This window comes from Trichechus manatus, unplaced genomic scaffold, assembly GCF_000243295.1.
Source record: "Trichechus manatus latirostris isolate Lorelei unplaced genomic scaffold, TriManLat1.0 scaffold00004, whole genome shotgun sequence".
Taxonomy (NCBI): domain Eukaryota; kingdom Metazoa; phylum Chordata; class Mammalia; order Sirenia; family Trichechidae; genus Trichechus; species Trichechus manatus.
The window spans coordinates 33,803,938-33,809,776 of record NW_004443940.1 but is presented as its reverse complement, the minus strand read 5'-3'; the positions used below and the strand labels follow the sequence as shown (position 1 = coordinate 33,809,776).

Here is a 5,839-nt window from a genome sequence, read left to right as displayed (position 1 = left end):
CCACTGTGCTACACCGGGAGCCTGGATTCGAATCTCGGCCAGCCAGCACTAGTCTGCGCTCTCACCCACTGTGCTAAATTGCCTGTTCTCAAAGGAACGATACAACACGCACACTCAACGGTCTGCTACCCACAGATCCATCTGAATGTGCCCTCGGCATCCACGTTATAGTTTGCCTTAAAAGTGAAATCTCATTATTATGTAGTCCACTTAGTACTTCTATAGCTAATGTTATTTGCACAGGCTTCTTAACTCCTATAGCATCAGGGAATTTTATCTATAAATCACATTTTTAATTAGTGCTCTCTAACTGGCTTCGGGTCTTATTTCCCCAACAAGATTATCAACTTGAGGAGAAGGGTTACATCACATATTTACTGTGTATTCCCCATATTATCTAGCACAAGGCCAGGAATATGGAAAGTCCATGAGCACCCCTGTTCACTCCCTCTCCACACACACACACACACACACACACACACACACACTCAATGGCTATGAAGCTGGAAAAGTTGGATCAAGAATTTAAACATAATAAAATGTACTTAAGGAGATATGGCAACATGAAGCAAGAAATCATATAGAAAATGAGAAAATATTAGGCATAAAATATAATGCAGAAAGGTAACAGCTACTGCAGATAAAAATTTAGTGAGCTGGAAGATCAGATTGACAATTTATTTCAGAATTTAGGAAGAAAAAATATATATTTAGAGAAATAGAGCTACAGAAAATATAAAAGAAATGGAGAGCTATGTAGAAGTTACAATATTTGGAAAATGGAAAGGAGGAATACTTGAAGATTATGGATAAAAATAAACTTGAATTTAAAGAAAGATGAAATAATCATTGAATAAAATGGTTTATAGAGTGCCAACAACGGGAGATAAGGAAACCCCATATTTAGATACAACAACAACAAAAAAAACCCATCACTGTCGAGTCGATTCCAACTCATAGTGATCCTATAGGACAGAGTAGATACAATTGCCCCATGGGGTTTCCAAGTTTCCAAAGAGTGGCTGGTAGATTCGAATAGCTGACCTTTTGGTTAGCAGCCGAGCTCTACACGGTAAAATTTAAGGAGTTGCAAAAGTTCCTTATATATTATGGATACAAGTTCCTTATGATACACATGATTTTCAAATATTTTCTCTCATTCTGTAGGTTATCTTCTCACTTTCTTGATGGCATCATTTACAGCATAAAAGCTTTTAATTCTTAGTCTGGTTTTTATATTTTATCTGTTTTTCTGGAGTTGCATCTAAAGAAACTACACAACCCAAAGTAATGGAGGTTTATGCCAATGTTTTCTTCGAAAGATTTTATAGTTCTTATGTATATGTAGATGATATATTTTCAGTTAATTTTTGTGCGTAGTGTGAGGTAGGGGTTCAACTTAATTCTTTTCCATGTGAAGATCCAGTTGTCCCAGAACCATTTATTGAAAAAGTTATTCTTTTTCCAATTGTCTTGGCACCGGTGTTAAGATCAATTGATAATAAATGTAAAAGTCTATTTCTGGAATCTAAATTCTATCTGATTTATCTAGATGTCTATCGTTAAGACAGTATCATACCGTCTTGACTAATATAGATTTGTAGAAAGTTCTGAAATTCAGCGGTGTGAGTGCTCCAGCTCTGGTCTCCTTTTTAAAGATTGTTTTGACTACTCTAAATTTCTCGTATTTCCATAATTTTAAGATTAGCTTGTCAATTTCTGCAAAATGGCCAACTGGGATTTTGACAGGGATTGCATTAAATCCACAGATCAATTTCGAGACTACTGTCTTCATAATTTGCGTCGTCTGATCCATGAACATAGGATGTCTTTCTATTTATTTAGTTCTGTAATTTCTTTTGACATTGTTACTGTAGTTTCCATTATATAAGTCTTACACTTGTCAAATTTATATATAAACATTTTATTCTTTATGATGCTAATATAAATAGAATTGTTTTCTTAATTTCATTTTTGGTTACTTCATTGCTATTGTTGTTGTTCTTGTTGTTACGTGCCGTTGAGTCAGTTCCGACTCATAGCACCATACGCATAACAGAACGAAACACTGCCCAGGCCTCCGCCACCCTCACAATTGTTGCTATGCTTGAGCCCACTGTTGCAGCCACTATGTCAAGCCATCTCGTTGAGGGTCTTCCTCTTCTTTGATGATCCTCTACTTTACCACGCATGATGTCCTTCTCCAGGGACATCATTATTGCTATTATATAGTAATAAATTGATTTTTTTATACTGACCTTGTATTCTGTAATCTTGCTGAACTCAATTAACAGTTCTAATAGTTTTTCAGTGGAGTCTTTAGGATTTTCTATATACAAGAGCATATTATCTACAAATAGAAATGGTTTTACTTCTTCCTTTCTAATCCAGGTGCCTTTTATTTCTTTTTTCTTGCCTAATTATACTGGCCAGACCTATAGTACAATGTTGAATGGAGCTGCAAGAGTGGACATCCTTGACTTGTTCTTGATGTGGGGGGGAAATCTTTCAGTCTTTTACCATAAGTATGATGTAAGCTGTGTTTTTTTTTCCCAGATGCCCTTTGTCAGGTAGAAGAAATTCCTTCCTATTACTAGAGTTTTTTGAGTGTGATTAAAATGAAAGGATGGTGAAGTTTTTCAAATGCTTCTTCTGTGTCTATTGACATGATCAGACAGATGGTTTCTGTCCTTTAGTCTACCGATGTGGTTGGTGTATTCTATTAACTGCTTTTCAGATGCTAAACCTGGGACAAATGCCACTTGGACACGGTGTACAATCCTTTCTGTATAATTCACTGGATTTCGTATGTTAGTATTTTGTTGAGGATTTTTATGTCTATATTCATTCATAAAGAATACTGATCTGTGGTGTCTGTGTGGTTTTGGTACCAAGGTAAAAGAGGTCTAACAGAGTGAGATGGGGAGTGTTACTGCTTCTATTTTTTGGAAGAGTCTGTAAAGGATTGGTATTAATTCTTCTCTGAAAGTCTGGCAGAATCCACTAGTGAAGCTATCTGGGACTGGTCTTCATTTGTGGCAAAATTTAAAAAAAATACTAATTCCATCTCTTTACATGTTATAGGTCTATTCAGATTTCTCTTTCTTCTTGATAAATTTCCATAATTTGTCCATTTCAACTGCACTACTGAATTTGTTGGTATATAGTTATATTCCCTTATAATCTTTTTTACTTCTGTGAGGTGGGTGGTAATGTCCTCTCTTTCACCGCTGATTTTTAGAAATTTGAGTCTTCTTTTTTCTTGGTCTCGCTAAAGTTCTGTCAATTTTGTAGTTATTTAAAAAAAACAACTTACAGTTTCATTAATTTTCTCTATTGTTTTTCTATTCTCTACTTCATTTGTTCCACTCTAGCCTTTATTCTTTCCTTCTGCTTGCTTGGCTTAGTTTGCTCTTCTTTTTCCAGTTTCTTAACGTGGAAGGTTAGGTTTCTGATTTGAAGTCTTTTTTCTTTAATACAGATATTCCCAGCTATAAATTTCCTCCTGAGAACTGCTTTAACTGAATCCCAGAAGTTTCGGTATGTTGTTGTTTTCATTTTCATTCATCTCAAAAGTATTTTCTAATTTCCCTTGTGATTTCTTTTTTGATCCACTGATTATTTAGGAGCATGTTGTTTAATTTCCATGTATTTGTGAATATTCCTAAGACTTTTTTCTGTTACTGATTTCCAATTTATTTCATTAGAGAATGAAGTTTCCGGAAAACGTACTTTGCATAATTTCAATCCTTTGAATTTATCAAGGCGTTTTATGGCCTAGCATATGGTCTATCCTGGAGAATGTTCTGTGTGTATCTGAGCAGAGTGGATATTCTTCTGTTGTTGGGTAAAGTGTTCTACAGATGCCTGTTGGGTCTGGTTGGTTTGCAGTGCTGCTCAAGTCTTCTAGTTCCTTGTTTATCTTCTGCTCACATGTTCTATCTCTAATTGAAAGGGATGTGTTGAAGTCTCCAACTATTACTATTGAATTGTCTGTTTTTCCCTTCAATTCTGTCTTTTTGCTTCATGTATTTTTGGGGTCCTATTGTTAGTTGCATATATAAGTTTATAATTGTTATATCTTTGGGATGATTTGACCCTTTTACCATTTAAAAATGTTCCTCTTTACCACTAGTGAATTGACTTAATGGTAACTTTTTTTTTTTAACCTCTAGTAAAGTTTTTTTTTTTTTGTTGTTGTTGTTTTAAAGTCTATTTTGTCTAATACTAATACAGCCACTCAGCAATCTTACGGTTGATGTGTGCATGGTCTATCTTTCTCTATCCTTTTACTTTCAACATATTTGTATCTTTAAATCTGAAGAGTGTTTCCTACAGACAGCATACAGTTGAGCCTTGTATTTCTGCGTTTTGACTGCGCTGTTGACTCCCTTCCCGCGTGGTGTTACTGACGTGGTGGATGTACCTGTACTGTCTTCCCACTTGTCCTCTGTCTCATGTCCTTTTTGTTCCTCTATTTCTCCTTTACTGGCTTCTTTTGTACTAAGTGGATACTTTCTAAAAAACTAATTTTTTAATTATATTTTTGAGTTATTTTCCTAGTGGTTTTTCTGGTACATCTCATTAGAATTTACTACAGATTTCTACTGACATGGGGTTAGCTGCTGTCTAGTTGGCCCCCAGCTCCCGGCGACCCCACGTACAACAGAAGGCAATAATGCTTGTGCTATCCTCATGATCCGCGGCAGATCAGACAGTCGTGATCAACAGAGTTCTCATTGGTGGGTTTTTTGGAAGTAGATCGTTAGGCCTTTCTTCTGAGGTGCCTCTAGCTAGACTCAGACCTCCAACCTTTCAGTTAGCAGCCGAGTACGCCAACCATTTGCACCACTGTAGATTCTCCAAATTTCCTCGTTAGGACTTTCATAGTCTTCTTTTGGTACAACCGTCAAAGTCAAAAGTTGATCAAAATTTCATATACTTAACCTGACTCTGAGTATAATCACATTATTCCACTTAATTTTCATATTCTGTATCATCTAAATCAATATAAAAATCTAATTCACTACCACTTTATTTCTTCTGCCGCTTTCATCTACAACTAGATCTTGGATTATTTTCAACATTTTCTGTAATGGAACAATACTATTTTTCTATATTACCCAAGGAAGGTTAAGCTTCACACGCACCAGGCCCACAAATTATATAAATAAGAACTCTTCACCATCTTTTATAAACATTTAACACAATCTTTAGGTTCTGATAACGTCTGCACTGCTTTATTTTACACACAATTTGAGAACTTCTATTAATGCTGACATATTCCACCTTAAAGTTTTATTGTTTTTGAAGTTAAGTGTATTCTGGTGCCTTTAAGATACTAGCTGTGTTCCCCTTCTAGGAACTTATCCTGAAGATGCCACCACCTCTTGCCAGAAATGGAAAAGATGCAGAGCATCTTAAAGTTTTAAAGTTTTTCAGCCAAGAGCAGATAGTCCTGCTACACTAGCAGTCGTTAGGAAGGCTGTACCCACAGACTGTCCTTGAAAGGTGGGATCCCCCAGAAGAGCTCCTCTGCTTTACCTAGGGATGCAAAAACCTGCTCCAAACTCATTCCATGGCTCAGAGGCCCACCATCAGGAAAATAAACAAAAAGGCAGAGCCAGGGAATATCCAGGGGTAGGTTTGTAAGAACAGATCTGAGGTTAGGGATCCAGAGGCTTAGTGTCCTCAGAAGCTTGAGTCAAGAGTCCCCCAGACTCACCAAAGAAGACATTCAAATCGCCAGCAGACACATGAGGAAATGCTCGCGATCACTAGCCATTAGAGAAATGCAAATTAAAACCACAATGAGATACCATCTCACCCCGGCATTACT

The 5,839-nt window shown here is 36.4% G+C and overlaps 1 protein-coding gene across 1 annotated transcript in view; it reads right to left on the bottom strand.

The window, feature by feature from the left end:
• The window catches only part of TMEM131 (transmembrane protein 131), a 144,038-nt gene that overhangs the window by 93,386 nt on the left and 44,813 nt on the right, over positions 1-5,839 (bottom strand). The gene's annotated exons all lie outside the window — the stretch shown is intronic.